We start from the raw sequence: 13,461 nt of genomic DNA on the forward strand, positions 1-13,461 counted from the left end.
AAGAAATGGGTTACACGTTTTTTAATGAGACTAAAATCTAATTTCAAATTGGTTTCACGTGAAAGTCCATATAAAAGGACGTTTGACGACTCCAACTTTGTTTTTCTTGTTTTACAAAGAAATTTTCAGTGCTTGGAATTGTACTTGATGGAAAGTCCATGAAACTCGGCAGCCACGTTACCCACTGAGAATGGGATTACAGATTCTCCGTACAAAATTCCATCAAGTTTATTTTTGAAATAAACTTTTACCTAAGTAAATCATTACCTCAGCTAAATAGGAAAATGATTTATAAGTGACATTATATAAAGGGTGATGGAGGAAATTTGACGCATTAATTCTTGAGAAGAAAAATCACTTTGTGAAAGTAAGAGTGCAACACAAGCCATGAGATAAAATACCATTACAAGAAAAGTGTTTCTTGTTCTTCTATCTTTGTGTTGAGATTTTTGAGAAAAACTCAACACTGTTTACCCGAAAAACGGATAGAGTTGGATTTATATTAGTTCTAAGGATACGTGGTATGAATTGGTACAAATCGGGAAAGATAAATAAATGTGTGTTGAAATTAGTTATAAAAGAATTGAATGCAAACTAGATGAACTAATTAGCCTAAGCCTTCAAGTTTAATCACTTCCAAATCGGGCGAAGAACGATTGATAGACGAAACAATTTGACTAAAATACCAAAAGCCACCAAAAAATAGTATTGGCTCTGTTTTCTATATATATATATATTAGAATGAATGTGTGTATGAATCAATGCCCTCTTACAAATGATAACCACTCTTAATATAGTGGGGGAATTTCATTTTGGATATAATTAAAAATACATAGTGGGGATCCCATGATAGACATATTAATTAACTTTTTCTTGATTTTTGCCGGGATTCTTTCTCCAAGTGTGGCTATAACGGCTCTTTTGTCCCTTCACTCGATCTCTATCTTGGCTGGTCTCGGTATGGGTCGGTCTCTGGGTCTCGAGTTTGATAGTGACTCGAGCTCGATATTGATCGGTCTCTGGGTTTCGAGCTCGATATTGATCAGTCTCTAGGTTTCGAGCTCGATATTAATCGGCCTCTAGGTCTCGAGCTCGATATTATAATGATGAACCTCGGTCCATCATGTTCCAATCTCGATTAATCACATGAAGGGGAAACTCGATTTTGACCGTATACAGATAGTCCCCTCATTTCTCGGAAAGAAGGTGGAGAGAAACGATATGATTTTGCAACCTCGGGCTAGACGAATGATGACGTCTGCGACAAGCCCGATTGTGACGTATGTGACAAACGTCCCATCGGTCCAGTTACCGAGGCATTAAATGCGCGTCAGTCGATGGTCGGCCAATGCCAATTTTTGAACCGTCGCTATAAAATCTATAAATAGCCCCTTTCTTTATTATTTCAAACTTTTACCTTTAAACCATTTTCCTTCCAATCTTCACAGTCCTTCGCCTTCTCCAAAGTGTCATATTTCTAGGTTTTGGAATTTCTTTGCCTGTTCTTCTCAAAGCACCAAATACTTCAATCTCCCTTCTTCTTTGTTCACAGAAATTTAGATGGCCAAAACATCTAATAACGTTCCACAAAAAGAGGCTGCTTCTTCATCACGACTCGCCGGCGGTGAGGATGCGGCGGAGCCTCGCCCTGAGGAATTCGTTCCGGTAGGGTGTTCAGCCGTCAGTGATTTTAAAGTTGAAAAAACCTTCTTCGGTACCGGGTCGATGTGACCGATGTTGAGGTACTAGTGTACAATCACCGAAATAATTCTCGAGTAAGTCAAACAAGAATGCAACTGGGACGATAAGCACGTGGTAGTCCCATCGCCTGACGAATCAATTACTACCCATGTGAAAGGGTTCCTAAGTGGTTATACTTATCCTTTCACATTGGGTCATTTAAACCCTATCATCGTCGCCTTTTGCAAGAGATACGACGTGACCCTTGGCCAGATCCATCCTTCGTTTTGGAGAATAGTAATTCTTCTCCGATTTTTCTCGAGCAAAATCGAGGGGTGTCTTTTCACCCCCGACCACCTTATGCGCCTTTATAGTCCCCGACTTTATCGAGGAGAGTTAATCAACTTGCTCGCCGAGCCACCAAAGGGTCGTTCTCGAGTATAGACGAGACTCGTGATCGAGGTTTGTTCGAGTCAAAACCTCGGACCTGATCCCTGCCGATGACATGCCATTTCCTAAGAAATGGAATATGAACCGTGAGCACTTATTCCCCTTCGATCGTTTTAATTTTGTAACTATCTTTCATTTTCTTGATCCATTTTTTCTTTCTTGTCACAGCTGTGGCTCGGATGCCTGAGCCGATTCCGGATCTTAAACAATGGGCTGAAGGTTTGGGCCTGCAAACACCGTACTCCGAGCGCGCTTAGGTGAAATTATCAAAGGGTCGATGGGAGGCCCGTAGTCATGGTAAGTCTCTCTCTTAATTTGTTTGCCATTTGCTCTTCTTTACTTGCTTAACCCTTTTTCCCCTTTTGTAGGACTTGGGAAGGACGTTGCCATGAGGCCCCCATCTGGTGATGAGGAGGTTCCTGTCCCGAAGCAGTTTAAAGAAAAGAATATAAAATATGTACCGAGTTCCTTGGTCTCGGAAAAGAAAAAACTGACGAAGAAATTTCGCAAGCTAAAGGGCCCCCCCTGATGTTATGCTTTCGGAATCGATCCGCCGATTAAGGGACGATCCCGAAGAAGGAGAAGATGAATTAGTCGGTGTACGGGCTAATGTTGTGATACAACAATCTTCCGAATCGGCGGAAGTGAATACGGGAACCCTGGTCATAATCCCGAAACAAGAAAAAGCCGAGACTATTCGGTCTCGAGCTGAGATGGTTGAAGGGGAGACCGAGGGTAGGACTTCTCTGGCAGCAGAAGATATCTCGAGGGATGAGCTCGGGATAGTTGATATTAGCGGGTACCCTCAGATTTTGGATGCTATGATCCGTGAGGCCAGCATGATGGAAGGTCGATCCAACGAGGGCATTCAGGAGCCGACCGATATCCATGGTTTTTTGGATGGGCTTGAGTCAGCTGCCTCGGAGGAAGTTATCGGGTTCGGTGGATTACCGATACCAAAGAAAACATCATGGTCGGGCTCTACCATGTCTTCATTAGTTCCAAAACTAGTGGACCAATTCCCGGCCCCGAGTATTGATCCTGATCGTAGGTGGAAGGTGGTGCTCTCCATCCCGGAAGATACCCGAATTTTCTCTCCCCCTGTGGGGATTGCTAGTTACCTTCGGTCCCTAGTGACCGAAGAAGATCAAGCAGTGATGAATGCGGTAGGACCCGCCTGCCTTTTCAACGAGGCCTAGCATGCTCTGAATCGGGTAATTTCGATGGCATCTATGCTGTTTCTTTTATACTTATTGTAGATAATTCTAATATGTTTTCCCATGTTTGTAGGTTTCGGTGTTGCATCACGAGGCTTTCCTCCGAATCCGAGAGGAGCATGAGGCCGAGGTTCGGAATCTCACTGAGAAGAGTGACTCCTATAAACTTCGTAGCGAGAAATTTCGAGCAGATTTGGCCGCGGCTCGGGATGAGCATGAGGAGATGGCCGAGAAGGTATTCCGAATTCTTCACGACAGTGAAGATGAATTGGAGATAACCACTAACAACCCGATTTTGCAGGTTCGGCAGGGGCTTGAACAGATCGGACGACTCAATTCGCAGGTAGATGAGCTAATGGCCGAAGGGGAAAAATTCAAAGAAAATATGGATATCCTCGCCTCCAGAAAGGAGGTCGTTCAATCGCAATTGGAGTCGACTGAGGCCCAGCTTCGGGCTACAAAAGAAAACACCTTGGTGCTGATCGAGAAGGTTAAAGAGCTTCAGAGTCGGTTAGAATTGGCCATTTACGATAAGGTAAGCTTGGCTAATGAACTCAAAGTGGTTAGATCTGGGATAACCAAAGCTAATAAAAGAGCTTATGCGAAAGTGGCCCAGTTCAGGATCGATGTTGAGGTTAACCAGGACAAGGCCAAGAGCATGGTCGAACATGCTAAATGGTAGGCTCGGAGAGAAGCTCTCGAGGAAGTCAGTGCTCAGGGCTTCGATGTTGAGGCCGAAATTGAAAATGCCAAGGAGGAGGAAAACAGGGCTCGAAGGCTGACCTTTCCTGAGGAAGACTCCGATAGCTCAAGCGAATCTGAAGGTGGGGAAGATCCCGAGGACGTGGCCTCCGATGAAGACCAAAACATTTAGGACCTTAAGTAGTTTTTTTTTCTATCGAGGCTGCTTCGGCCTTGGTAAAGAACTTCCTTCGGGCCATGTTGCCTTTGTAAAAGATCTCGATGTATATATAAAACTTTCCCCTTCTATGGCTTCTGAATCTTTTGCCTTTTTGTTAACTTATACAAAGGTCAAAAAGTGCCTTAGCATGGAATAATTATGCGAAGGTCCAAGATTGAGATAGCAAGGACCGATAGTAGATGCTGCACTCGACATTTTCTTATAGCTAGTCCCCGAGTGAATGTTCGAACTCGAACTGAGGTGGCTCTTAGGCTTGATAAATAGATGTCAAGTGAAATGATTCACTCGAACTCGAATTAAGGTAGCCCTTAGGCTTTGTAGTCGAGTGAGAATGATTTCTCGAACTCAAATTAAGGTAGCCCTTAGGCTTTGTAGTCGAGTGAGAATGATTTCTCGAACTCATATTAAGGTAGCCCTTAGGCCTTGTAGTCGAGTGAGAATAATTTCTCGAACTCGAATTAAGGTAGCCCTTAGGCTTTGTAGTCGAGTGAGAATGATTTCTCTAACTTGAATTAAGGTAGCCCTTAGGCCATTGTAGTCGAGTGAGAATGATTTCTCGAACTCGAATTAAGGTAGCCCTTAGACTTTGTAGTCAAGTGAGAATGATTTCTCGAACTCGAATTAAGGTAGCCCTTAGACCTTGTAGTCGAGTGAGAATGATTCCTCGAACTAAAATTAAGGTAGCCCTTAGGCTTTGTATAATTTGATCTCGTTGATTTTTTGGATGACAGTCCCCGATTTATGGGGTAATCATTCGAACTCCGGTCATGGTCGGCCCTTAAGCATGTTTGCATAATAGATCGAGAATATGAAGTAGAAGAACCTTTCTGAGGTATGAGATATCGGTAAAGAATAAATTTCTCTCTTATAAGTCATTATACATGCGTACATGTTTTGTGCTAGGGCCCGAGCAAACTATGCGGGCATGGTTCGTTTGACCATTTGACCCTTACAAATTTTTCCTACCGAGACCCTATTGCCATGAAGTAACGATCTTGTCCGAACTTGACATTCGAGGGCAATGCCCCCCCAATATTCGAGGTTGATTGTGAAGAGGCCTCAGATACTGTTGAATTGTTCTAAGTTAGCACGATCAATGGTTGCCTCATTAAAAACCTCACCGAAAAACCCCTTTGGGATAAAACCGGTCTTAAGGGAAAAAGAGTGCAACGCGCGCTTTCAGACCTAAAGGCTTCATGTTGAATAATATATCCCTGTTTCTGCTCGAACACCTACAAGGGTTAGTTTCGAAATACAAATGAACATGGGAGGGTTGTGCCTTAGCAGTAGTATCGTTTTAGGTGCGATACGTTCCAATTGCACGATAGTTGTTTGCCATTTATTTTACCAAGCTTGTAGGATCCTTTTCCGATGATTTCGAGAACTTGATACAGTCCTTCCCAATTCGGATCAAGTTTCCCTTCATTTGGATTTCGGGTATTGAGGGTGACTTTTCTTAGCACCAAGTCCCCGATGTTAAAATGTCGAAAATTGGTTCTTCGATTGTAGTACCTTTCGATTCGCTGTGTTTGGGTGGCCAATCGGACGAGAGCGGCTTCTCGTCTTTTGTCCAACAATTCTAGGCTCGTATTTATGATCTCGTTATTTGACTCCTCTGTTGCATATCAAAACCTGATGCTAGGTTCTCCGACCTCGACCGGGATAAGAGCTTCTGCGCCATAAACCAAAGAGAATAGTGTTGCTCCGGTACTGGATTTCGATGTTGTGCGGTACACCCATAGGACCTCGGGTAGTATTTCTCTCCATTTTCCTTTGGCGTCGGTCAATCTCTTCTTAAGATTTTGGATGATGGTTTTGTTGGTTGATTCGGCTTGTCTGTTCCCACTGGGATGATAAGGTATTGATAGGATCCTTTTGATCTTGTGATCCTCGAGAAATTTAGTTACTTTGTTGCCGATGAATTATTTTCCATTATCACATACAATCTCGGATGGCATCCCGAATTGACATATGATGTGGTCCCAAATGAAGTCTATCACTTCCTTTTCCCTGACTCTCTCGAAAGCCCGTGCTTCAACCCATTTAGAGAAATAATCAGTCATAAACAAAATAAACTGAGATTTACCCGGGGCCAATGGGAGGGGGCCAACGATGTCCATTCCCCATTTCATGAAAGGCCATGGAGATAGGACCGAGTGGAGTAGTTCCCCGGGTTGATGAATCATGGGCGCATGCCTTTGGCATTTGTCGCATTTTCGAACGAACTCCCTTGCATCCTTGTCCATATCGATCCAATAATATCCTTCTCTGATTACTTTATGGACTAGCGAATTGGCACCGGAATGATTTCCACAAGTGCCCTCGTGAATTTCACATAGGATGTAATCGGTATCTCCCGGTCCCAAACATATTGCCAATAGTCCATCGAACGTCCTCCTAAATACCGTTCTGTCTTAGGACAAGGTGAACCGTGCTGCCTTTGTGCGTGGAGCTCTCGATTCCTTTGGATCTGATGGATACTTCCCGTTCTTGAAGTACTCTATGTATTTGTTTCTCCAATCCCAAGTTAAAATTGTGGAGTTTATCTCGGCGTGACCTTCTTCGATTACCGATCTCATGAGTTGTACGACAGTCCCCGAGTTGAGTTCGTCATCTTCGACTGATGAACCTAAGTTTGCAAGGGCGTCGGCCTCGTTGTTTTGTTCTCGGGGTACATGTTGCAAGGTCCATTCCTTAAATTGATGTAGAGTCACCTATAGTTTATCCAAGTACCTCTGCATTCGACCTTCTCGGACTTCAAAAGTCCCATTAACTTGGTTTACCACGAGGAGGAAATCACACTAAGCTTCTACGACTTCCGCTCCCAAGCTTCTGGCTAGTTCGAGACCTGTAATCATGGCCTCGTACTCGGCCTCATTGTTAGTCAATTTTGCAGTTCTGATAGATTGTCTAACTACATTACCTGTGGTTGATTTTAGTACGATGCCTAGTCCGGACCCCTTCGCGTTCGAGGCACCGTCCGTAAAGAGGGTCCAGACTCCCGAAGAGGTACCCAATTTTATAAGTAGTTCTTTTTCAATCTCGGGTACGAAGGGCGGCATAAAGTCAGCCACGAAGTCCGCCAAGATTTGAGATTTGATGGCGGTTTCGGGTCGATACTCAATATCATACCCACTGCTTCTATGGCCCATTTGGCCAATCGACCCAAAAGCTCGGGTTTGTGCAAAATATTTTGAAGAGGATAAGTTGTTACAACACATATTGGATGACACTGGGAATATGGTTTTAGTTTCCTAGAGGCGCTTATTAAAGCAAGAGCTAATTTTTCTAAGTGTGGATATCTAGTTTCGGCCTCGCCTAAGGTCCGACTGACATAATAAATAGGGAATTTCTTACCTTGTTCTTCTCGAAACAGGACTCCACTTACCGCTATCTCAGAGACAACTAAGTACAGGTAAAGTTATTCGTCCACTTTACCTGCTTTAGTCCCTCCAAAGCCTGCTGGCATTCCGGAGTCCATGCAAAGTTGCTCTTCTTCTTAAGTAGTGAGAAAAATCGGTGGCTTCTATCTGAGGATATCGAAATGAATCGTCCTAGGGTGGCTATCCATCCCATTAGCCTCTGTACATCCTTTACATTATCCACTATCGTGATATCCTCGATAGCTTTGATTTTGTCGGGGTTGATCTCATTTCCCCGATCGGACACCATGAAACCAAGAAAATTGCCCGAGCCAACCCCGAATGCACATTTTTGGGGTTGAGCTTCATATTGTACTCCCTTAGTATGTTGAAAGTTTCCTGCAAATCCTTTAAATGGTCCTCTGCTCGCATGGACTTAACTAAACATATCATTAATATAAACTTTCATTGATTTCCCTATTTATTTTTCAAACATTCGATTTACTAGGCATTGATAAGTTGCACCAGCATTTTTCAGTCCGAATGGCATTATGTTATAACAGTAGGTACCGTACTTAGTGATAAACGAGGTCTTTTCCTAGTCCTCCGGGTTTATCTGTATCTGGTTGTACGCGGAGTAGGCATCGAGAAAACTGAGAGTCTCGTGGCTGGCCGTGGCATCGATCATGCAATCGATATTAGGTAAAGGGAAAGAATCCTTAGGGCATCCTTTGTTCAGGTCTTTATAATCTATACACATTCTAAGTTTGTTTCCCTTCTTAGGGACTACCACCACGTTTGCTAGCCATTCGAGGTATTTTACCTCTCGAATGGATCCTATTTTAAGAAGTTTGGTTACATCATCCTTGATGAAGGCATGCTTGACCTCGGACTGGGGCCTTCTTTTTTGCTTCACCGGATGGAATTTCGGATCCAAACTTAGTCTATGAGTGGTTATTTCCAGTGGGATCCCTGTCATGTCAAGATAGGACCAAGCAAAACAGTTCATGTTAGCTATAAAAAATTGAATAAGCTTTTTCCTGAGCTCAGGATTTAACCTCGTGCCCAGGTATAGCTTTCGCTCGGGAAGATATTCGATTAGTGTGATTTGCTCTAGTTCTTTGACCGTTGATTTGGTAGCGTCGGAATCATCGGGGATCACGAAGGATCGAGGGATCCCATAATCATTATCTTCGTCAGTCCTTTGATTCTCTAATTGGGTCGAGGCTGACGTTTGTGTTTGCTATTCGGTGTCCCGTTTCTCCTTCGAATCTGATCCCTTTGTCGATGATAGTGATGATATCGGAATCACTTCAACCACGACAAACATTTCCTTTGCAGCCCTGTTGCTCCCCGTAGACCGTTTTGATTCCCTCTAGTGTTGGGAATTTTAAAACCCGGTGAAGGGTCGAGGGTACTGCTCTCATATTGTGGATCCAAAGCCTCCCGAATAGTGCGTTATATCTCACGTCGCCCTCGATCACGTGGAGCTTTGTTTCTCGGATGGTCCCGATCGCGTTTACTGGCAAAATTATCTTGCCTTTAGTAGTTTCACATGCCATATTGAATCCGTTTAGTACCAGGGTTGCGAGGATGACCTGGTCCTGTAGACCGAGTTGCTCTATGACCCTTGATCGAATGATGTTGGCCGAACTACCTAGATCAATTAACACACGTTTAACTTGAGTTTTATTCATAAGTACAGATATTACTAGTGTATCGTTATGGGGCTGCATGATTCCTTCCGTATCTTCGTCACTAAAGGACAAGGTTCCTTTAGGTATGTAATCCTGAGTTCGAGATCGCTTCTCTCTTATAATCGACATCTTAGTGTGTTTAAGCACCGGCCCCTGGGGGACATCGATCCCTCCGATGATCATGTGGATGATGTGTTGTGACTCTTCTTGTTCGTTTTGTCTATTGAACTCTTTGTTTTTGAAATGGTTCTTGGCCCGGTCACTTAAAAACTCTCGAAGGTTCCCTTCATTGAATAACCGGGCTACCTCCTCTCTCAACTGCCTGCAATCTTTTGTTCTGTGGCCATGGGTGCCCCGATACTTGCATATTTGATTGGGATTTCTCTTGGCTGGGTCGGACTGCAGAGGTCGAGGCCATTTAGTATCTTTGATGCGTCTGATAGCCGATACGATGGTGGATGCATCAATGTTGAAGTTATATTCTGATAACCGTGGTGCTTCCTTAGGTCCGGTATGCCTGTCGAACCCACTCTTGTTCATCAGACCTCGAGACCCTTGTCCTCGATCACTTCTCCTTTCACCTCATACGGGTTTACATCCCGGTTCGCTACCCCTACGATCTTCATTATACGGCCGGTATCGGTTTCTGTTTGACCTTGGTTCTTGGTCGGTGTCCCTTTTAATAACGGACCCAAAACCCAACTGGTCGTCTTCAAATCTGATCTTCGATTGATATCGATTGTGTACGTCAGCCCAGGTAACAGCCGGGTACTCAATCAAGTTCTGCTTTAACCGTCGTGAAGCCATCGAGCTTCATTCGTTCAGTCCTTGGGTGAAAGCTTGAACGACCCAATCGTCTGTGACCGGTGGTAGATCCATTCATTCCATTTGAAAACGAGATACAAACTCTCTTAGCTTCTCGTTATCTTTTTGTCTTACCTTGAAAAGGTCCGACTTCCTGGTTTCGACCTTTATGGCTCCGGCATGTGCTTTTACGAAAGAACCTGCAAGCATAACAAAAGAATCGATAGAGTTAGGCGGTAAATTATGATACCATATCATCGCTCCCTTTGACAGGGTTTCACCGAACTTCTTTAATAATACGGATTCGATTTCGTCATCTCTAGATCGTTCCCTTTGATGGAACATGTGTAAGAGGTGACATGTTCGTTGGGGTCGGTTGTTCCATTATATTTAGGAATTTCGGGCATGCGGAACTTCTTGGGGATCGTTTTTGGAGCCGCGCTCGGGGGGAATGGCTTTTGTACGAATTTTCTAGAATCCAAGCCCTTCAATATTGGTGGTGCCCCCGGGATCTGATCAACTCTGGAGTTATAAGTTTTCACTTTTTTCTCGTTTGCTTCAATCCTCCTTTATCCTGAGTCTATTCGTTTTGTCAGTTCCTCGAGCATTTTAATAATTTCGGGATAAGTCCCTGATTTTTGTTCATTTGACCTTACTATAGCTGGCCCCGTTTTGTGGGTGACTTCTTGGGGTGGACCGGGCTCGAGCCTGCTCGGTTCCTGGGTTTGGCTCTGCAACTGAGCTATCGCTACTAGTTGAGCTTGCAACATTTCAAAAATCATACGCAGGCTGATCCCGTCTTCTCCAGCATTTTGGGTATTTCGAACTACAGATTGAGATCAACCATGAATGCTGTTTTCGGGGTCGGAGCGTTGGTTCGCCTCAATGGCCACATTTGAATTAACGTCAATTGGATCTACAACTCGAGTTCCAACGGGGTCGATGAGTGGCCTTTCATCCCCGGGCTTCATGTTATTATTCTCATCTTGAAGGCTAGCTTCGTTATCGATAGGTATGGCCATTAATTGGGAGTTCGTCTTTTTTAACCTAAAATCAAAGACACTTCCAAGAGCAAGTGTAAAATAGTATGTTTCACAGATATTCGTACCAAATAACCACTATTATCCTTAGCCCCACGGTGGGCGCCAAACTGTTTACTCGAAAAAACGGATATAGTTAAATTTATACGTAGTTCTAACGATACGTAGTATGAATTGGTACAAATTGGGAAAGATAAATAAATGTGTGTTGAAATTAGTTATAAAAGAAATGAATGTTAACCAGATGAACTAAGTAGCCTAAGCCTTCAAGTTTAATCACCTCCAAATCGGGTGAAGAACGATTGATAGACAAAACAATTTGACTAAAATACCAAAAGCCACCAAAAAATAGTATTGGCTCTGTTTTCTGTATATATCCGAATGAATGTGTGTATGAATCAATGCCCACTTACAAATGATAACCACTATTAATATAGTGAGGGAATCCCATTTTGGATATAATTAAAAATACATAGTGGGGATCCCATGATAGACTAATTAATTAACTTTTTCTTGATTGCCGCCGAAATTCTTTCCCCAAATGCGGCTATAATGGCTCTCTTAACCCTTGGCTCGATCTCGATCTTGGCCGGTCTCGGTATGGGTTCGTCTCTAGGTCTCGAGCTTGATATTGACTCGAGCTCGATATTGATCGGTCTCTAGGTTTCGAGCTCGATATTGACTCGAGCTCGATATTGATCGGTCTCTAGGTCTCGAGCTCGATATTGATCAGCCTCTGGGTCTCGAGCTCGATATTATAATGATGAACCTCGGTCTATCATGCTCCAATCGCGATTAATCACATGAAGGGCAAACTTGGTTTTGACCGTATACAAACACAATATTTCATTCAATTTGTTCACGGGTTTCATTGATCAAAGAGTTGATAGAAAAGATCGATCTCGGTGTGGATACGCATAGAATATTCACACTCTCAAAGATATTCTTGAAACGAGACTCTCTTCACCAGGTACGTTAGATCCGATCTTTGACATGTGAATAAATTTTAAACATGAAAGGATCTGCCTAGGATTGTTATTGTCTTCCGCTGCGTGTTACGAACACCTATATGCAATCCTTCAATGCTTAACATTGACAATTTGAAGAAACCCTTACATATTTTTGTAGATCAAGGAGGCTAATATTGAACCGTTTGAGACAAATTATAGAGGATCTGAGTTGGAGAAGAAAGACGTGTTTGATCTATAGAAGTTTAAGGGTAAAATAAAGATGTATTTTTACCCTTAAAATTGAATAACAATTAAACTTATAATATGGTTCTAAGGACACATGATTTCACTTAATACCAATTGATAAATATGAAGATTAATAACAGAAATGAACTATAAAGTAAAGCAAACCAATGTTAGAATGGAACTCAGCCCTCGAGTTTGGATACCCTCAAATAGGTTGATGCAAGAACAATTAAAATATAGTAAGCTGATGAACAATAGTATAAACGAGAAAGAGAATTATATTGCTTTGATATCTATGAGCAATGTGTGTTACAAATGCTTAGAACCCCCCCTTAAATAGTAGAGGAATTCCATTTATGATATAGTTCTAATTATAGAAGAAAATCCCATGATTAGCTAATTAACCGTTTTTGATTTGATCCGTTTCGAGATTTACGCCATGATCCTCAACCAGTCACGGATATCTCGCCTTTATGTTATTGTGCTATCTTCGATCTTGCTCGATGCCTGTCTTATTTAGCTTCGATCGCTACTAGCCTCGATCTCGACAAGTACCTCGATTCTGAACTCGGTACCTTATCCTCGTAATTTAGTCTGTTTCGTTATAAGGCCGTCCTTCGATGCAACCTCCCGGTCTCGGTCAAATAGTAAAATTGAGTGGGCTCGGTTTTAACCGTATACAGATAGCCCCCTCATTTTTCGGAGTGAAATGACAAGAAACGAATTAAGCCTTCAATTTTCTACCTCGACCTATCATGATGTCATCCTCGTGACGTAAGCAACGGGAGTGACTGAAATATCCCGTCGGTACAGTTCCTCAAGTCATTAATGAGTGTCAGTTGGTGGTCGGCCACTAGTGCCTTTGAACCGTCACTGTGAATCCAATAAATAAGCCCCTTTCTCATTGATTCAAACTTTACTTTCACTTCCTTCTAATCTCCAAAGCTTTTACATCTCTTAAGTTCTTCCCTTCTACAAATCTTCAGGTTTTGCTGTTAATCCTTTCTCAAACGTCAAGTCCTATTATCTTTCTCTTCTTCAAACTTACACAAAAATGGCAAAAACATCGAAAACGGTTCCACAAAAAGAAGCT

Source organism: Nicotiana tomentosiformis, chromosome 4 (assembly GCF_000390325.3).
Source record: "Nicotiana tomentosiformis chromosome 4, ASM39032v3, whole genome shotgun sequence".
Lineage (NCBI taxonomy): Eukaryota > Viridiplantae > Streptophyta > Magnoliopsida > Solanales > Solanaceae > Nicotiana > Nicotiana tomentosiformis.